This window comes from Muntiacus reevesi, chromosome X (genome assembly GCF_963930625.1).
Source record: "Muntiacus reevesi chromosome X, mMunRee1.1, whole genome shotgun sequence".
In the NCBI taxonomy this organism is placed as follows: domain Eukaryota; kingdom Metazoa; phylum Chordata; class Mammalia; order Artiodactyla; family Cervidae; genus Muntiacus; species Muntiacus reevesi.
Genome location: NC_089271.1, coordinates 104,031,220 through 104,053,586, shown reverse-complemented (window position 1 = coordinate 104,053,586; position 22,367 = coordinate 104,031,220).

Genomic DNA, 22,367 nt, shown 5'->3' with positions numbered 1-22,367 from the left:
TGCTGGAGCAGCCGTGAAGAGATGCCCCACCTCTTGGGTAAGAGAAACCCAAGTAAGACGGTAGGTGTTGCAAGAGGGCATCAGAAGGCAGACACACTAAAACCATAATCACAGAAAATTAGCCAATCTGATCACAGATCGCAGTCTTGTCTAACTCAATGAAACTAAGCCATGCCCTGTGGGGCCACCCAAGACGGTCCAGTCATGGTGGAGAGGTCTGACAGAATGTAGTCCACTGGAGAAGGGAATGACAAGCCACTTCAGTATTCTTGCCTTGAGAACCCCATGCACAGTATGAGAAGGCAAAATGATAAGATATTGAAAGAAGAACTCCCCAGGTCGGTAGGTACCCAATATGCCACTGCAGATCAGTGGAGAAATAACTCCAGAAAGATTGAAAGGATGAAGCCAAAGCAAAAACGGTACCCAGTTGTGGATGTGACTGGTGATAGAAGCAAGATCTGATGCTGTAAAGAGCAATATTGCATAGGAACCTGAAATGTCAGGTCCATGAATCAAGGCAAATTGCAAGTGGTCAAACAGGAGATGGCAAGAGTGAATGTTGACATTCTAGGAATCAGTGAACTAAAATGGACTGGAATGGGTGAATTTAACTCAGATGACCATTATATCTACTACTGTGGGCAGGAGTCCCTTAGAAGAAATGGAGTAGTCATCATAGTCAACAAAAGAGTCTGAAATGCAGTACTTGGATGCAATCTCAAAAATGACAGAATGATCTGTGTTCGTTTCCAAAGCAAACCATTCAATATCACGGTAATCCAAGCCTATGCCCCAACCAGAAATGCTGAAGAAGCTGAAGTTGAACGGTTCTATGAAGACCTACAAGACCTTTTAGAACTAACACCCAAAAAAGATGTCCTTTTCATTATAAGGGACTGGAATGCAAAAGTAGGAAGTCAAGAAACACCTGGAGTAACAGGCAAATTTGGCCTTGGAGTATGGAATGAAGCAGGGCAAAGGCTAATAGAGTTTTGCCAAGAGAACGCATTGGTCATAGCAAACATCTGCTTCCAACAACACAAGGGAAGACTCTACAATGGACATCACCAGATGGTCAACACCGAAATTAGCTTGATTATATTCTTTGCAGCCAAAGATGGAAAAGCTCTATACAGTCAGCAAAAACAAGACCGGGAGTTGACTGTGGCTCAGATCATGAACTCCTTATTGCCAAATTCAGACTTAAACTGAAGAAAGTAGGGATAACCACTAGACCATTCAGGTATGACCTAAATCAAATCCCTTATGACTATACAGTGGAAGTGAGAAATAGATTTAAGGGACTAGATCTGATAGACAGAGAGCCTGATGAACTATGGATGAAGGTTCATGACATTGTACAGGAGACAGGGATCGAGACCATCCCCATGGAAAAGAAATGCAAAAAGGCAAAATGGTTGTCTGAGGAGGCCTTATAAATAGCTGTGAAATGAAGAGAAGCGAAAAGCAAAGGAGAAAAGATAAGAAAGCCTTCCTCAGTGATCGATGCAAAGAAATAGAGGAAAACAACAGAAAGATCTCTTCAAGAAAATTAGAGATAGCAAGGGAACATTTCATGCAAAAATGGGCACAATAAAGGACAGAAATGGTATGGACCTAACAGAAGCAGAAGATATTAAGAAGAGGTGGCAAGAATACACAGAAGAACTGTACAAAAAAGATCTTCACGACCCAGATAATCACAATGATGTGATCACTCACCTAGAGCCAGACATCCTGGAATGTGAAGTCAAGTGGGCCTTAGGAAGCGTCACTATGAACAAAGCTAGTGGAGGTGATGGAATTCCAGTTGAGCTATTTCAAATCCTGAGAAATGATGCTGTGAAAACGCTGCACTCAATATGCCAGCAAATTTGGAAAACTCAGCAGTAACCACAGGACTGGAAAATGTCAGTTTTCATTCCAATCCCTAAGAAAGGCAATCCCAAAGAATGCTCAAACTACCGCACAACTGCACTCATCTCACACGCTAGTAAAGTAATGCTCAAAATTCTCCAAGCCAGGCTTTAGCAGTATATGAACTGAGAACTTCCAGATGTTCAAGCTGGTTTTAGAAAAGGCAGAGGAACCAGAGATCAAATTCCCAATATCCGCTGGATCATTGAAAAAGCAAGAGAGTTCCAGAAAAACATCTATTTCTGCTTTATTGACTACACGAAAGCCTTCGACTGTGTGGATCACAATAAACTGTGGAAAATTCTGAAAGAGATGGGCATACCAGACCACCTGACCTGCCTCTTGAGAAACCTGTATGCAGGTCAGGAAGCAATAGTTAGAACTGAACATGGAACAACAGACTGGTTCCAAACAGGAAAAGGAGTACATCAAGGCTGTATATTGTCACCCTGCTTATTTAACTCATATGCAGAGTACATCATGTGAAACGCTGGGCTGGAAGAAGCACAAGCTGGACTCAAGAGTGCCAGGAGAAATATCAATAACCTCAGATATGCAGACGACATCATCCTTATGGCAGAGAGTGAAGAGGAACTAAAAAGCCTCTTGATGAAAGTGAAAGAGGAGAGTGAAAAACTTGGCTTAAAGTTCAACATTCAGAAAACTAAGATCATGGCATCTGGTCCCACCACCTCGTGGGAAATAGATGGGGAGACAGTGGAAACAGTGTCAGACTTTATTTTTGGGGGGCTCCAAAATCACTGCAGATGGTGACTGCAGCCATGAAATTAAAAGACTCTTACTCTTTGGAAGGAAAGTTATGACCAACCTAGATAGCATATTAAAAAGCAGAGACATTACTTTGCCAACAAAGGTCCATCTAGTCAAGGCTCTGGTTTTTCCAGTGGTCATGTATGGATGTGAGAGTTGGACTGTGAAGAAAGCTGAGCGCTGAAAAATTGATGCTTTTGAACTATGGTGTTGGAGAAGACTCTTGAGAGTCCCTTGGACTGCAAGGAGATCCAGCCAGTCCATCTTAAAGGAGATCAGTCCTGGGTGTTCATTGGAAGGACAAACGCTGAAGCTGAAACTCCAATACTTTGGCCACCTCATGCGATGAGTTGACTCGTTGGAAAAGACCCTGATGCTGGGAGGGATTGGGGGCAGGAGGAGAAGAGGACGACAGAGGATGAGATGGCTGAATGGCATCACCGACCTGATGGGCATGAGTTTGAGTAAACTCCGGGAGTTTGTGATGGACAGGGAGGCCTGGCGTGCTGTGATTCATGGAGTCGCAAAGAGTCAGACATGACTGAGCGACTGAACTGAACTGAACTGAATTTGAAAACATCAGAATCAATCAAATATTAGAACCTCTATTTAGCTGCATTAGCTCTCAGCTTACTAAGTAATTCAGCAACTCCAGGGAGAAAATGTTCTCAGGTAAAAATACTTGGGTTTACAGAGAAAGGTCAGTTTCAAGTTTACCAAACATATAATGCAACTGAAAATGATATGATGGAAAATTTTAATGTAAAAATTAAAAATATAAAGACTGAAATAAATACATTCTTCAAAAGTGTCAGGAACATACCTCATAACGAATAAATATGACTGAAAATTGATTAAAGATGTGAATGTGTATGTATAGACAATAATGTACAGTATTACAGGCATAGCGACTTCCCTGGTGGTCCAGTGGCAGGGGACCAGGATTCGATTCCTGGTCAGTGAACTAGATTCCTCGTGCGACAACTACGATAGGGTGCAGCCAAATAAATAAATAAAAACATTTAGAAAACCCAGTATCATAGGTATCAGTTCAGTTCAGTCACTCAGTTGCATCTGACTTTTTGCCACCCCATGAATCACAGCACGCCAGGCCTCCCTGTCCATTACAAACTCCCGGAGTTTACTCAAACTCATGGCCTTGAAGTCAGTTGACCGGCCTCCAGCCAGGGGAGCCACTGGGCCTCACACTCCTGCCTAGTCCTCCCTTTCCTCTGGCTATGTTGGATCTGCAGAGTGTTCTTCCCCACCCCACCCTGCTACCTCCTGTTTTACTTTTCACAGGTGCTTCCACCCCCATAGACCTGCACTTTTAATTCCAGTGACTGCTTTTTGCAAGACCTCAATTGACACACGTCACAAACCTCTGAAGGTAGCATTCCTTTTTTTAAAACCCAGAGAAGATCCTAGTGTCATGCTCTTTGATTAACTTCAGGAATCTAGGACCACCATAAGTGGTTCATGGATTCACTGATTCAATTAGCTATTCAGTTAATGTATGGCTATTAAGTGGATGGGTATTAATTAAGCACCCATCATATGCTAGGAGCTGTGCTGAATCCCGGGGATATAACAATCAACAAGGAAGAGACTCTTGTCTAGGTAACTTGGAAAATGGAAAAGCTGTGAGGAATCCAGAAAGGAGAAGCTCTTTCTGAACTTACTGACTTATCTGCCATCTAATGAAAAGCATACAAAGTGGTCATCCCACCAGACTGAAGAGATCTTCTGTCCTGTGCAGTATACCTTCAGCTGTGGCCGTGCCCCTTCCACACTGTGCACGTTTGGTCCCCACCACCAGCACCCACTGGAGAAGGGCAACTGCACACCCCAGACGACAACAGTACAGCATCACAAACCTCCATGGTGGTCTGGGGTGGGGGAGAAGGCATTTGCCAGCTGCCTTTTCTGCTTTCAGGTCCCTCTCCCTGCCCCATCCCACTGCAGCCAAGAGTCGGGCAAAACCCTTCCAATGACATGAGGCAGCATGAATTTAATTCATATAGGGTGCCCCAAAAGTCACCCCCAGTTGCACACCTCCCTCAGATCAGGAGCCCACGTCCAGTGGAAAGTGGCAGGGTATGTGGGCACCTGCAGGAATGGGACAAGGAAGGCCTCGAGGAGCCCTGGGCTGGCCCAAGAGGCTATGCCTAGAACAGGCTCTCAGGGGGATGCTGAGCCCCATCTCCTTGTCTGCAGGATGCTAGGAAGTGCCTGCAGCAAGAAGAGCTCCTGGGGGAGACAAGCCTCTGAGCCGGAGAACCTGGGCAAAGCCCTGGAGGGCCTGGGCTGCTGGGGAGGGAGTGGCTGGAATGCCAGCTCTACCACCCCCATCCATGACAAACAGCAAGCCCTCCTGCTTCACTAGGCCTCAGTCTCCTCTGCCCTAAAAGAAGGAGTGTAGCTGCACCTACCTCCTTGAACAACTGGGAGGATTTAAAAAGCATCCAGAAAGTGCTCAGTGCTGTGCAGGCAACTGGAAAGTGTAAGCTAACAGTGAGTTATTGTCATTCCCATGTGATTGGCTCCAGCCCATACACTGACTTCAACTGCCTCTACCTCTGTCATTCTACTCTGACCCACCTCCTCTTATAAAAAGGAAAACACCATACACAAAAATAAACTCAAAATGGATTAAAGATCTAAATGTAAGACCAGAACCTATAAAACTCCTAGAGGAGAACATAGGCAAAACACTCTCTGACATAAATCACAGCAGGATCCTCTATGACCCACCTCCCAGAATATTGGAAATAAAAGCAAAAATAAACAAATGGGACCTAATGAAACTTAAAAGCTTTTGCACAACAAAGGAAACTATGAGCAAGGTGAAAAGACAGCCTTCAGACTGGGAGAAAATAATAGCAAATGAAGCAACAGACAAAGGATTAATCTCAAAAATATACAAGCAACACCTGCAGCTCAGTTCCAGAAAAATAAATGACCCAATCAAAAAATGGGCCAAAGAACTAAACAGACTTTTCTCCAAAGAAGACATACAGATGGCTAACAAACACATGAAAAGATGCTCAACATCACTCATTTTCAGAGAAATGCAAATCAAAACCACAATGAGGTACCATTATACGCCAGTCAGGATGGCTGCTATCCAAAAGTCTACAAGCAATAAATGCTGGAGAGGGTGTGGAGAAAAGGGAACCCTCTTACACTGTTGGTGGGAATGCAAACTAGTACAGCCGCTATGGAGAACAGTGTGATTTCTTTAAAAACTGGAAATAGAACTGCCATATGACCCAGCAATCCCACTCCTGGGCATACACACTGAGGAAACCAGATCTGAAAGAGACACATGCACCCCAATGTTTATCGTGGCACTGTTTATAATAGCCAGGACATGGAAGCAACCTAGATGCCCATCAGCAGGCGAATGGATAAGGAAGCTGTGGTATATATACACCATGGAATATTACTCAGCCATTAAAAAGAACACATTTGAATCAGTTCTAATGAGATAGATGAAACTGGAGCCCACTATACAGAGTGGCCAGAAAGATAAAGCCAGAAAGACAAAGACTAATACAGTATACTAACACATATATATGGAATTTAGAAAGATGGTAACGATAACCCTATATTCAAAACAGAAAAAGAGACACAGATATACAGAACAGACTTTCGGACTCTGTGCGAGAAGGTGAGGGTGGGATGTTTCGAAAGAACAGCATCGAAACATGTATATTATCAAGGGTGAAACAGATCACCAGCCCATGTTGGATGCATGAGACAAGTGCTCAGGCCTGGTGCACTGGGAAGACCCAGAGGAATCGGGTGGAGAGGGAGGTGTGAGGGGGGATCAGGATGGGGAATACGTGTAGATCCATGGATGATTCATGTCAATGTATGACAGAAACCACTACAATATTGTAAAGTAATTAGCCTCCAACTAATAAAAATAAATGGAAAAAAAAAGGAAAGCTAAAATATAATTTGCCTTCTGCATTCAGGAAGGATTCCTGAAATTACACCCATCATGAGGCTTCCAGGTCCCCTCTTTGTAGAGATAAGATGCTAGTCAAGCTCAGGGAGAAAACGGCCCATGAGTCCCTGATTTGGCTATAGAGGGGTCCCCACTTGATCCACACACAGCGACCCCAGGCAGAACAGTAGGGCAGCCTGTGTCTCCTGCATAAATTCCACCTGTGGCTTCAAGTAATAGGTTTTGATCTCGCGCTCGCTGCCAGTTAGGAAGTGAAACCTTTTCTGGAACACTTGCTGTTTTCTTGACTTTCCTCTGGAGAGCTAACAATTTCACCTAGAAGCTGTGTACTGAGAAGCCGTGTACGGAACGCAGCCCTGTAAACACTGACAAGGTATTTCACGGTCTCCTTAATCCTCTTTTGCACGAGTGGGGACAATGCCCCCTCCTGAAACCCCAAAGTCACCTGAGCAAACGGGGTTGTCCACCTGGCGCAAGGTAACCACCCTGACGGCTGTGTTACCTCCACTTTCTTTTGTAACCCAAAGGCCTAAACCAAGGATGTGAGAGAAAAAGCGTCATTGTTTCTGCTGACAGGTTTGCGTCAAGAATCTGGGTGAGGACGCTGGTTTCCAGGTGAGGACTTCTGGGCAGGGCTGGGCATTAGAAGCAGGGACTGAGGGGGCTTCATGGAGCTGCCTGCCCTGATTATTGGCAAGAATGATTACAAGCCAGTTCTGCAGATGATGGTGGGGCCTCCCCTTGGTGGGCTTGTATTGGGCAAACGGCTCATTTTGGAGCCAGGGAAGAACAACGGGAAATCTTTTCCTATGACCTTCATTTCTCCCTCTTGAGATCCCATTGTGTCTGTAACCTCAGGTGTCAGGGATTAATGTCTGCAACTCTTCAGGGAGGCCAACTGGGCCTCCTCCACCTAGCCTGTTGATCTTCCCCTGTCTCGTCAGCTGCAGGCCTGACTCCTCTGGCAGGAACCAGCCGGCAGAGGAGGCTATAGTAACTCTTCGTGGCTGCCGGCTTCCCTCGGGAGCACAGCTGAGGGGCAGGGGCGGGAAAGCACCCATATCTCTTCAGGGAGCATCCACCACTGGCCAGGCTTGCTGGCTCTCGACCTCCGAGTGCACTTTCCATGGAGGTTTTCCAGCTCTGAGGTGTCTGGCGGTGACCCAGCTTCTCAGCTGAAATCCAAGTTCCCAGTGGCCACCCCCTTTAAACTCCAAGCACGAGCTGCATTTTTCCCTGGGGCTGATGAAACTGAATAGCTGCAGGTAAAATAAGGAAGGAACAGAGAAGAAAGGAGAGGAGACTCTTCAAGGGGTGCTTTTCTCCTCCTGATTCCACTTATGTGGGGAAGCATGAAATAGTGCCTCATCAGCCAGGCCTCTTTCCCCTGACAAGGAAGTGGAAACTGGACAACTGAGAGTTTTTCTTTTTTTAAGTCACTATTTTTCTTTCTTTCTTTTTTTTTTTTATTTATAAAGCATGACTAAGAGATCCCTTACAGACATTTAAAATAAACCAGAAGCCAAGTCACAACAACTGCTAATGGCCAGTTGTGTGGTTGTCACTCAAAATGAGATGGAACTTAACAGCCAGATTGTGTATGAGATGAGGGAGGTTAAAAATCCACCAGATGACTGTTCTGACACTTCAGTGAGCTGAAGAATCACCTGGAACACTTGGTTAAAAGACAGATTCCCTAGTGCCCAGCCCCCAAGACTGATCCTGCATTTGAGTCTGTTTTTGAGTTCCTAAGTAATTCTGAACTGAAATACTCTGGGTGGGAACTACACTTTGAGAAACAATGCCCTGAGACAGTAGTTCACAAAGTGAGGGCCCCGACCAACAGCACCAGGAAATTTACTAAAAATGCAGATTCTCAGGCCAACTCCAGGCTTAAAGGATCAGAAACTCTGGAGGCAGAGCCCAGAAATCTGTTTGAACAAATCACTAGGTGACTCTGAAAGTTGAGAAATACTGCTCTAAGAGCTCTCTTACAAGTCAGGAATGTGAACCCTGGAACAGCGGTGATTTTAACATGCAACCTAGATTGAAAACTGCCGCTCTGGGTCTATGGGAAGATAAATACTAACATTACCTCCACAGCCCCTGTTTTTTAAGCGTCCACCTTTCTGAGCCAGGGTCAAAGTTAATGGCATGAAGGGGAAAGAATGCTTTGTTTCAGACAGACACGGACTCATGTCGTGGTGCTGAATTTAACTTCCCTGAACCTCAGCATTTTCACCTGTGAAATGGAAGGGACACCTGACCCACAGTGATGCTGTGAGAAACAGTGAGATGAGATCTGGGAAAAGTGTGTGTCTGGCACACTGCAAGAACTGGATCCTCCTCTCTGTTTCTCTGCAATCAAGACTTCGCTTGGTTTAATTGGGGTCTGGAATAAGATCTTAATCTTTATAGAAACATGGCTTGAGGGTTTACTCTCTAGAGAGCATCAAAAAACTCATTTTAGAATTCATCACTCCCATTAGTGTAAATGTATGAAGAGCTCAGTGAGCAGTCCTGGTTTTAAAGGCTGGTGACGCCAGTGTAGCAGCAGCTCTAATGCCACTTAATATGATTTGATTCTGCAACCACAAGCACATTCCTTTATTTATCAATGTTTCAGTAATAGACAAAATCTTATAGTTTGATGATTAGGTACCTGGATCAAGCATTTAAATTTCTCAGTTGATCTCCACTGTTGACAAAATGCCAGGTGAACTACCACTAGTTCAGTGCCAGAGATCTATAAAGAAATTGTCTTGTGTGTGTGCACATGTGTGTGTGTCTGTGTATGCATGCACATGCACACGAGCTGCTCACTTTGTAATTCAGTTGGTTGGAACATCAACCAGTACTGTACACTCCCCCGAGACAGCAAATTCAGGAAACATTCTGGCATGAAGCTATTGTGTCTCTGTTTTAAATTTTATATAATACATGGAAATACTTGACATTGACCACTTCCACAGATTCTATAGATGAACTAGCTGCAAATGTGTCTCCCCCTGAGGCAAGGACGAAAAACACATGCTATACATAGCAGGAAGCTTACAAGAACTGCAGCTGTGGAAGTAAAAGGGGAGTACATCTATGTGTGATCATCAAATGTTCCACATCCTTGCCTTAAAATGGAAGGTCCCTGATGTGATCAAGATCTAGGGCAGTGTGCAGCCCTAAATGGCCAACTAGTTTAGTTCATGGCAAACTAACAGGCAACCCTTAGGGCAGGAAGAGGTGGATATACCAAGGTTCACTGCCAACTGATATTTCAGCATTAGCTTCAACATGTACTGATGGCTTACCATGTGCAAAGCACATTTACTTGCACACTTTCATCTAAGGCTCACAGTTATCACCATTCACTTCTTACACACGAGGAAACTAAAGTGCAAAGACATGAAGGCCTTTGATACACATCATGCAACCAGTTACTAGGAAACCATTAAATCCACCCAAGTCTTCTTTCTCTAAAACAGTTTTATTCTATTAAGCCACAGGTGTTTCCCTCCAAAAGATAAAATGAATATTCCAACTGTTACTCATTTGGAACGTCTAAATCCATTGCACAGATGAAAAAATAAAAATAAAACACTGGGCTTTAAGGAAAGGCATTACAAGTCATTCAGTCAGTCACAGGTCATTCTAAAATGAAGGCAAAGGAGAGACTTGGGCTGGCTCCTGATCTGGGCCGCCATATCAGGGCCATGTTGGCCTTGTCCATTTTCCATATGCATATTTCCCCAAGTGGAGAAGCTGAGAAACAACCTGAGCAGAGAAATACAGAATGTTGTTCCTATTTATCCTAGAAGGGACTTCTGCCTTTCAATTGCTAATTCACATGTTTGTTCCTTTATTCATTCACCCAGTCTTCCTTCATTCATGTTTTATTATAAGTGAGGCACATATGTTTACTCATGTATCTCCTCAAACAATTCTGGAAAACTACATACTCTCCTGAACTTTTCAAAGATGAAATCTAAGGTTTCTCATCTCTCTCATATATATATATACATACACACATATATATAGTTCACATATTTTTCTCTATTAAATTATAAAGTTTCTCTTTTGCCTAAATTGTTGCAAAGAATGTAATTCTAGCATGTAGTCAATATTGATAATCTAGCACAAAAGATTGCTGAATGCTTTTATATGTATCCAAAGAATTATAGATATCATAGCAATATTTACCATCATCCAAAATTTTAAAACACATGAATGACCTTTAAACAGTAGGAACACTTAATGTTTTTTTCTCTCCTTAAAGTCATATTTCTATTCCATTTTTTCCAATTTTACCCTTCATAATGTGTTTCATGCTTGAAAATCTCTTATTAATCATCTTAGCATTATTCTATGTAACAAGAGTAAAATATAAATCAAAATGATTTCTTAATTTCCTGTAATATTAAGGGTTTAGATGTTAAAAATTTTTCTTCTGGATTGAGTTATTGCTAAAATTAATAGAACAAAATTAATCAAAACAGCATAAGTATATTACAACTGTAGACAATGTGTGGTAAAATCAGGGAGAAATAAGAAGCACGTCTTTTTAAAGTTCAAGGTGAGCTGGGAAGAACCCTTCCCATGGGATCTTCCCTGCAGGCATGTTCTCAGGCTGAACTTATTAAGAAAGTATATATACAGGGAAGTCTAGGATCTGGAAATTAATTCCCTAAGATACATACAATGTAATATATTCCAGCTGGAAGACCACTGCTATAGACATCAAGAGCACAAAGGCTCCATAAGGAGTTCTGAGGGGCACACATACAAACAACGCTGCACAAGTCAGATGTGTTCAAGTGTATCTGTTAGGGACCAGTCAAGAGACAAATTCCATTAATAACCTGAATGTGGGACATCAAGTAGAAAGAACTGCTAGCTAGGCAGAAGATAAGATAACTGTAAAGTGTAACAGAGGTAGAAATTCAGAAGGCAGCGACCTAAGGCTGAGGGAAAAGTCAAAGAGGAAATTAGAAACTGAGAGGAGGATCCCACAAGACTTGCAGGAGGATCCCACAAGACTTGCTCGTAATAATTTACGAGCGCGGCTGCTCGTAAAGAAGAACCAGGGTGCTACAGGTACTCAGGGCAGGACCCTGAGAGCCATCACCACCACGGTGAACACTTGCCAGGACCCTCTGCACACCAATTTGCATGCAACTGCACCAGAAACAGCCCGTGGAACAAAAGCAGCCCTTTCTTTCCCTTTGACTTTGCTGCAACCTTTATTGCTTCAGTGCAAGACTGTGCCGACTGGCAAATGAGAAACAAGGAGCTGCGTCCAAGTGCAGGATGACGAAGCAGGACAAAAAAGGATGCATGTGGAGCTGAAAAGGGATTAATTAACAACTGGCACAAGCGTCATGAGAAAACTGCAGTTAAGGAATTACATGAGTTCAGAGAAAAGGGAAATGACCTTTAATCTCCCCTCTCCTCAGATCAATAGATAGATAGATTGTAGCTGGATTCTGAGCTAGCACCTTTGGTCTCGATCTATCTGCAGATTTTAGCTGACAGCAACCAGAAGCTATATGCATAGCTACCTTGCAGTGACGCCTAGGGCTGAGACGCTTGCCCCAAGCTCACAAACTCTTAACTTTGCTTCTGTGTGTGTGTGCAAAGCAAGCTGGCTCTCTCACATGTGCAGGAAGCACAACCAAGAGTCTCCAGGGGCAAATGATATGTCTGTCTTTGTGGCAGCTGCTCATCCCGACACCAGCCTGTGGAGACTGCTTGTACTGCTGAACTTTTTCTCCTTTGATTCCTGCCCAAGAAGAGGAGGAGGCCAGGGAGCCAGGGAACATTTAATTTGATTTCTCCTATTTCTGTTCTTTGTTTTGAAGTGAGATAATTTCATACAGCCCCCAGCTGGTACCAAGTTCTCCTTTTCACCAACTCTCCTACCGTCTTTATTACTGCAGTCAAGGAGATGTTAAAAAAAAAAATCATGCCAGTGCCAACTAGCTGTGACAGGGTTTTACTTCAAAATCATTTTCTGTGGCTATACTTGCTTAAAACTCTCTGCCATATTCTATAAAATATTCCATTATTCATCTCCAATGCCTTCAGAAAGAAACCCTCTGAGAGGCCACACAGGGGCAGGAAGGGCACTGGCTGATAATAGAAGGCTGAGGTATTCTCATTTCTACCACTAACTGACTGTGTACACAACGAAAAGCATTTGTTTCCTCATCATGTCCCTTGGCTTTATCCCTGAACACTGCAAAGTGTGGGACCATAGTTACAGCCATCAGCCTGCAGGGATGACTGGAAAGTACTCCATTCACCTGTGGAGCACTGTTGAGGTGGATGCAACCAAAGGAATCAATTAGGGGAGGTCTTGCCTACATAGCTCCACACCCACAGTCCTTCTGATGACTTTAGATTCAGATTCTTTTGTAGTCTACTTTTTGTTTTTTATTAAGGTATAACAGACACACAGTAAAGTACACACGTTGATAACTTTTTATGCAAATGTACACCTCTGTAACTACCTTTTGATTAAGCCAGATATTTCTAATAGCCCACCCCCCAAATCCCTATTTCTTAGTCAGTATTCTCTCCTACCCATAAAAGTAACTGCTATTATGACTTCTGTCACCATAGATTTATTTTGTGTCTTCTTGAGCTTTATGTAATGGAAATCCTATAGTCTGTACTCTTGTGCATCTGGCTTCTTCCACTCAACACAGTCTGTGAGATCCATCCACAGGTAGCTCCCTCTTCTTTCTTAGAGAAAATAGGGAAGAGGTGGAGTGGTTCCCAGAGGTCCCTTAAACTATCCTTGTTTTTTTAAATTCTTTTTTCCTTTTTCTCTTCAGTGTAAGTGGTTTCTACAGCTCTTGTTGATTCCTTCTAGTGTATTTTTTTTTTAAAAATTCCAGACCTGTTTATATGCTGCCTACAAGAGACTCACCTGAGATCTAAAAACACACAGACTGAAAGTGGGAGGATGGAGAAAGATATTCCATACAAATGGAAATTTCAAAAAGCAATATTTTTTTGGAGTATGTTTCCTGAGGCAAGGAAAGCAAAAGTGAACAAATAGGACTACATCAATCTAAAAAAAAATTTTGCACGGTGAAGGAAACTGTCAACAAAATGAAACAGCAGCCTACTGAATTGGAGAAGATATTTACAAATAGTATATTCAATATATATTTAATATTTAAAACATATAAAGAACTCATAACAAACAATCTGATTGTAAAATGGTCAGATCATCTAAGTAGACATACATATGGCCAAGAGGTACATGAAAAGATACTGAACATCACTAATCATCAGGGAAATGCAAATAAAAGTCATACTGAAATACCACCTCACACCTGTCATATGACTATCATCAAAAAGACAACAAATAACAAGTGTTGTCAAGGATGTGGAGAAAAGGGAACCCTTGTGCACTGCTGGTAGGAATATAAATTGGTGCAGTCACTATGGAAAAACAGAATAGAAGTCATTTGAAAAATGAAAAATAGAACAATCATATGATACAGCAATTTCACTTATGGGTATTTACAGGAAGAAAAAAACACTAAATTGAAAAGGTAATTGCATACCAATGTTCACTAAAGCATTATTTACAAGAGCTAAAGTATGGAAGCAACTGAATAGATAGCCAATGATAGAGGAATGTGATACATATATAGTGGAATATTACACGGCCATAAAAAAGAGATCTTGCCATTTGAAGCAACATAAATGGAGCTAGAGAGTATTATGCTTCATGAAATAAGTCAGGTAGAAAAAGAAAAATACCACATTATCTCATTTATATGAAGATTCTAAAAAACAAAACATATAAACAAACAAAAAAAAATGAAAACAGACATATATACAGAGAACAGATGAGTGCCACTAGGGAGGGTCACAAAGGTTGGGTGAAAGAGGTGAAGGTGATTAAGAGGTACAAATCTCCAGTTATATAATAAATAGGTCACAGGGATGGAATGTACAGTATAATGAATATGGTCAATAATACTGTAATAACTTTGGGGGTCAGATGGTCACTAAACTTCTCATGGTGATCATTTTGTTATGTATGCAAATATCAAGTCATTATGTATTACACCTGAAACTAACATATTTCAATAAAGAAGTTACCTCTAGCACCAAAAAAAATTTCCTAATCCACTTAAAATAACTGCTTTCCCTTTCCTCTGCCAGTTTAATTGTTGAAGTCAGATTTCTAAAGCTGAGGAAAAGATTCAGGGTTTGACTTTTTTATGGAATTTTCCTGTGAGATCATTTGGATTGCTTCCTCAATTTCTAAGAGAGACATCCTGCTTAAAAATTCAGCAGCAGATATTTTAAGACAGATAACCAGCAAGGACTTACCATACAGCACAGGGAACTCTGCTCAATGTTATGCGGCAGCCTGGATGAGAGGGGAGTTTGTGGGAGAATGGTGGTGGTTTAGTTGCTAAGTCATGTCTGACTCCTGCGGCCCCTTGGACTGTAGCCTGCCAGGCTCCTCTGTCCATGGGATTTTCCAGGCAAGAATACTGGACTGGGTTGCCCTTTCCTTCTCCAGGGGATCTTCCTGACCCAGGGATTGAATCTGTATCTCCTGTGTTGCAGGCACATTCTTTACCGACTGAGCCACCCAGGAAGCCCTGGTGGGGAGTTTGGGGGAGAATAGACACATGCATATCTATGACTTAGTCTTTTGCCTGTGCTCCTGAAACTATCACAACATTCTTAATCAGCTCAATGCCAATATAAATTCAAAAGCTTCAAAACAACAGTAACAGCAAGAATCAACAACAGGACAGTGCTGCTTCCAAGCACTCCAGGGGCACCCGCCCTACCCCCACCCCTCCAGTCACAGCACTGTATGTTAATACCCGTGTGCTTTGTATCTGTCCCCTTCTCAAGAGTAAGTTCCATGAAAGCAGGAATCAAGCATTCTTACTCGTCTACATAAGCCGAGGGCTAGCCCAGGAGCTGGTGTACCCTCTGCACTCAAGAAACATTTCCTGAACGTCTTGACTGAATCATAGCAATCCAGATGCATGATGAGACACAAACTGATGGGAACCTAGGAGACATGTCTGATGCCCTGAAGCATGAAAAATGGGAAATTGGAAGCTCCAGACTAGTCCTCTGGAGATGGGAACTGTCAGAGCGGGAAACAGTCTGGTTTAGACCAAAATGAGATTGGAAGGGACCTGATGATGTAATGCCAGAGGGATGGCTGGAAGAGACAGAGCAAAGTGTTGGGCCAGTTTGGAACCCCTCAGCAGACCTCATTTGCCAACTCCAGCTTCATGTTAGACCTGCCAGAGGAGACTTAAACCATACCAGTGCCCCGGCCCCACCAAAGAGCAGTGGGTTTAGAATGCAGGTGGAGCAGGCATCCGTGTGCTTATTTAAAATGTATCCCAGGTGATTCTGTCATGCGATGAAGATTGAGAACACCCAATTGAGAGCAAAGTGAGAATGGAGGGTTTGTCTCCAACCCCTTCCATGCCCTGACGGTGCCACACCCTGTGCTAAAGCCATCTTAGCAATGACAAGGTTGAGGCCAGAGCATGGAGGGCCTCGAATGTCAAGGTAAGGGGAGTGGATGCTTCACAGTGATGGGGTGCACCATGCACAACTCCGCAGACTGGGGAACTGGTTCCTGGTAAGTGGCTTCACCAGTGAGTCAGCCTCAACTCTGAAAGCCCCCAATGGATTACATTATTGGCAAGATCCAAAGGAAGGACTAGCTATTTCTGAATATGAGTTTTCTTCATATATATCTCGTTAATGCCAGCTTGCATTAGTAACTCACGTTTTCCACGTGAGTGCAACTGGCACCTGCTGGCAGGACTTAGGTTGAGTACAGAGAACAAGCAAACTGTATGGGGAAGTTTAAAAATCTGAGGTTTAGAAAGTGCAAGGTCCAACCTGCCTATATGATGACATGGTATTAGAAAAAGCAAGTGCATGAGGTTAGCAGGCATTGTAATTAGTGGCGCTGCCCTACACTGAAATCCAAGGATTCTGTAGCACAAAGAGGCAGCTGGGGAAACCAGCTCTCCAGCCATTTCCCATCCTGACCAAACTCTCTCTCTCCCAGCCAACCTTCACAGCTCATGTCCAACAAGTTCAGATGAGCCACTTCAATAGGTTGTTTGGATAACGCTCACTGTTAAGAACAGTAAACAATACAATCCAGCTGAAGGAGAAAAAATAATCCCTTATTTTGGCAAGAGAAAGCTACTCTTACTCATTCCATAAACACAGATCAGGTGACAACTCTGTGCCAGGCACTGTGCTAGGTGCCAAAAACTCAGAGGAAAAACTGTGATCACTGTCTTCATGGAGGAAGAAAAAGATGTAGAAATGGAAAAGTATGTCAGCGTGCAAAAGGGAAATGGCAGAGAAATGCAGTGTGTCATGAGTGTGGCCAGCAGGCTGCAATCAGAGAAGGCTTCCTGGAAGATTTACAATTCAAGCAGGTAAGTGGAGTCAAGGGTGGGCAGAGGTAACTCACACTGGCTTGCAAAGCCAATTACATACACTTCTTCCCAGTTCTGCACTTAATGTCCCAATTGGTAACCTGAAATCAGCAATGGTTTGAGTATTCACACCTCAGAAATCAGCAAGCTCTACAAACCAAGTTTTTCCCTCCTGGAGAGATGGTGGTTAAATCTTTCCCAACAAACCCCTGGGTAGAATGTAGTCAGGAAAGAGGGAAGCACATTTCAGGAAAAGTGCACACCATACAGGCAAAGACCTGGAGGCCAGGGGGAAAAAAGCAGAGGGGAATACATGACTTTAATTTTTATAGACTATAAAGTGTACAGCTGTAATAGCAGGAGATGAGACAAAAAGGGAGGCAAGGGCCCGGTTATGGAAGGCATCAGAAGCTGTGCGGAGTTTCTACTTTACCCAGTAAGAGGTGGTAGGCAAAGGTTTAAGGTAGAGTATAATAGACTAGTGGAGAAGGCAATGGCACCCCACTCCAGTACTCTTGCCTGGAAAATCCCATGGATGGAGGAGCCTGGTGGGCTACAGTCCATGGGGTCGCTAAGAGTCGGACACGACTAAGCAACTTCACTTTCACTTTTCACTTCCATGCATTGGAGAAGGAAATGGCAACCCACTCCAGTGTTCTTGCCTGGAGAATCCCGTGGACAGAAGAATCTGGTGGGCTACAGTTCACGGGGTCACAAAGAGTCAGGCAGGACTGTAGTGACTTAGCACACACACAGTCTGATTTCTAGCTGGGGACTCGTGGGGGGAGTGAAAGTGAATTGAATTACAACCAGAACCTGATGCTGTTGAAGTAAAACCCAGTGGAACATGAGGGCGCAGAAGAAGACTGGGCATCACTGCAGCCTTGACATTTGCTGAACTTTGGGTTTCCCTGGTGAATGGATGCTTTTGAACTGTGGTGTTGGAGAAGACTCTTGAGAGCCCCTTGGACTGGAAGGAGATCAACCAGTCCATCCTAAAGGAAACCAGTCCTGAATATTCACTGGAAGGATTGATGCTGAAGCTGAAACTCCAATACTTTGGCCACCTGACATGAAGAACGGACTCACTGGAAAAGACCCTGATTCTGGGAAAGATTGAAGGCAGGAGGAGAAGGGGATGACAGAGGATGAATTGGTTGGATGGCATCACCAACCAATGGCATCACCGACTCAATGGTTATGAGTTTGAGTAAACTCCGGGAACTGGCAATGGACAGGGAGGCCTGGCGTGCTGCAGTCCATGGGGTCACAAAGAGTCAGACACACCTGAGCGACTGAAATGAACTGAGCTTCCCTGGTGGCTCATCTGTTAAAGAATCCGCCTGCAATGCAGAAGACCTGGGTTCAATCCCTGGATTGGGAAGATGCCCTGGAGAAGGGAACAGCTACCCACTCCAGTATTCTGGCCTGGAGAATTCCATGGACTGTATAGTCTGTGGGGTTGCAAAGAGTCAGACACGACTGAGTGACTTTCACTGCCCTAAGTCACATGCTCTGCCAAGGCCTTTATAAGGTGAGATGATCCACTCATCATGGAACAGGTTGGTCCCAGTCCTGTTTGTCTCTGGACACCTTGCAGCATCCTGAACGAATTTTCCCTTCCCTTCTGTTCTTTCCCCTTCCTCTCCTCTCTTCTCCCTTCCTTTCTGCTCAGGTCCAGACCTTTTTATCCAGCCATTCATTGATTTGGCCAGCTCACTTCTGGATACGCAGACAAGCTTGGAGCAGGCAACTGTCAGTCAGGAAGTGGAGAATTTCTAAAAGCCTCCAGCAGGCACCGCCCAAGCCCTGGCGTTCGCGGGCATGGCTTCACTGGTGATTCACTTCCTTACAACAACATAAAGACCAGGGGTCCCCAACCTTGGGATCTAATGCCTGATGATCTGAGGTGGAACTGATGTAATAGTAATAATAACAGAAATAAACTGCACAGTACATATAATGTGCTTGAATCATCCTGAAATCATCACTCCCCCCACCTCCCACTCCATCCCCCACCATCGGTGGAAAAATTGTCTCCCAAAAAACCAGTCCCTGGTGCCAAAAAATTTGGGGACTGCTGATTACAGACGAAGGCACACACTTCAGACAAAACAGAAAAGCCTAATCACGTATTGCATGGAGTGAGGTATGACTGCTTTCCACCCCATTTGCCCTGCATGCATGGGAACGAGGAGGTTCTAATTGGTTACCCCCTTCCTCCTGGTTTTCCCCGTTCCTCTTCCATCTAGGGAGGATTTCTACTTATTCCCTCAGATCGAGCTTTACAAAGGGCCTCAGGGAAGGGATATAAGGAGGTCTCGAGGAGGGAGGAATCTCACAGTTAGGGGGCTTCCTGCATGAAGGGAAGGGCTGTAGGGCAGCCCCAGGACAGTCTAGGGGCATTGCACACCTGCGCTCAGCCGCTGACAACTGGGTGTTTCTTGCAAAGGGGAGCCCACAGCTGGATGGCCAGGGCAACCTCTGCTGCCTCTGCACTTCTCCAAGAAAAGTGGAACTGGGAAGCAGTGTGAGGCCTGGGCTGACATTCCTATGCGGCCCCTCTCATAGATGTGCCATGCAACACACCTCAGGTGCAAATGGGTCCATTCACAGAAGGAACAACTAAAGACAGCTTGAAATGGAGCACTTTTCAGGGGAAAAACTGAAGTGTGCAAGAACTCTTCAGCCATACAGCAAATTACCACAAGCCTCATCAGCCAGGTGTCCTCCCATAGTTAGTAGTTTATGCCAGAAAGGTAGCAAGAGGAGCAACTGGCTTGGTGAGAAAAAGAAAGCCCTCATTTTCTATGGCACTAAGATACTAAAAATATCAACGATTTAAATGGTCTTCACCAGGACATGATCTCCTTACATACTGCATACTTACATAATGCATACTGCATACTGTGGTTTACTTGAAGAAATGGGGCACTGGGGAAGCAGCTGACATCACCCCTTGTGTAAGCGGTGCAACATGACATTTCTGCAACATCATTTAAAAGTCTATCAATATTGGAAACTTCTCTAAGAATCTCCAAGGGACCAGGAAACAAAGAAATGAAAAAAGCACTTGGGTGGAAGGCATACCAGAGAGGATTCTCACTAACGGGCATGTGTGTTCACAGGCAAAACGCAGCTTGCAAAAGTTCTCAAAGCTGGCATTTCTCTCTGTTGAATTTTGGAGGCCAAGTGTTGTCTTTGAACCCCAGATACAAGCAAAGAGTTAAAACTCCAAATCCTAGCCTTGACCTTTTGCCCTGGGCAGAAACAACCCACTGCCAAATGTGACTGTCTCTGATTGCCTGTTTGCCTCCAGCTGGCCGCCTGGACCCCATCTCTCTGAGTGATGGCACATGGGATGGGCACTGCTGGGCCAGTTAAATGAGTGTGGGCTCTGCCTTCAGACAGATGTGATTTCAATCTTAGCTCCCCAGGGTGGTGCTGACCCACGACTAAACTTCACTCACCACATCAGGAAATGTGAATTCCCACAAAGAGATGGTCTAAGGGTCTGCTCCCAGCATCCAGCAGGTACTCAATAAGCAGGGGCTGTGGGGAGTAGGCTCTGTTCACCTGAGCGGACTCTAGCCTAGTGGAGTTCTAGACTCTGGCCTATCCGAGCTCCAGTCTCCCTGGGGCACAGCCACAGTGATGATGCCAGCTGGGCCAGTGAAATGTTTCTGATTCAGAAGCCACAGCCTATAGCACGGGGTGCTTCTGACTATGAGCAGAGCAACTCTGGTTTCCCATTTCTAGTGTCACTTGTCTTCTGTGCCAACAGTCAGTCTGTTCAGTCACTCAGTGGTGTCCAACTCTTTGCAACCCCATGGGTTGCAGCGTGCCAGGCTTCACTGTCCATCACCAACTTCCGGAGCTTGCTACAACTCATGTCCATCGAGTCAGTGATGCCATCCAACCATCTCATCCTTTGTCATCCCTTTCTCCTCCTGCCTTCAACCTTTCCCAGCATCAGGGTCTTTTCTAATGAGTCAGTTCTTCACATCAGGTGGCCAAAGTATTGGAGTTTCAGCTTTTGCATCAGTCCTTCCAATGATAATTCAGGACTGATTTCCTTTAGGATGGACTGGTTGGGTCTTCTTGCAGTCCAAGGGACTCTCAAGAGTCTTCTCCAACACCACAGTTCAAAAGCATCAATTCTTTGGCGCTCAGTTTTCTTTATGGTCCAACTCTCACATCCAAACATGACTACTGGAAAAACCATAGCTTTGACTAGATGGACCTTTGTTGCCAGGGTAATGTCCCTGCTTTTTAATATGCTGTCTAGTTTGGTGATAGCTTTTCTTCCAAGGAGGAAGTCTCTTTTCTTTTCATGCCTGCAGTCACCATCTGCAGTGATTTTGAAACCTCCAAAATAAAGTCTCCCACTGTTTCTATTGTTTCCCCATCTATTCGCCATGAAGTGATGGGACCAGATGCTATGATCTTCATTTTTTGAAAGTTGAGTTTTAAGCCAGCTCTTTCACTCTCCTCTTTCACTTTCAACAAGAGGCTGCTCAGTTCCTCTTTGCTTTCTGCCATAAGGGTGGTGTAATCTGCACATCTGAGGTTATTAATATTTCTCCCAGCAATGTTGCTATGCCAACAGGAAGCTGCTTAAAAACAGTCCCCAGAACCGGAGAGGGACACGATTGCAGGCTGGAGACAAGGTGGCATGGAGCACTATTTTCTACCCTTGTCAGCCAATGGTAGGTCCCAAAAGCAGATGAAAGGTCCCAGTATAATTTTCCTGGTTCTCTTCCCTGTAACATCTTTGTGCACCAAATTTATCCCAGCCTTTTAACTCATAGAACCCTCCCTGCTGTCTTAGCAACTGTGCACTGTTACTACAGCCAGTAGACAGATGTGAAAACTGATGCTGAAAAAGGGTCATTGCTGGCTCAAGATCTTAAACCCTGCCTCTGAGCCACGATGCCACAATGTCAAGGACAAACCCAGGCAAGGACACTGAACTGGGCTGCTCAGCCCTGTGCTGTGAGGCTGATGGCCATACACCCTCATGGGTAACCGGGGTACCTGGAGGGTCACCGGGGCAGAGAAGCCAGGGTGGGAGAGCAAGAGACAGCTTCCAGATCATGGGCTGACAGAAAACACAATTTTGCTCAGGGAAAACATGGCCTTTGCAATTTTGGGTCCAGGTTAATCCTAAGAATATGATTAGCTACCAAGCATGTAGCAAGTGAGACCCGGGTGCCATTCCCTAAAGGTAGCTTTCCATC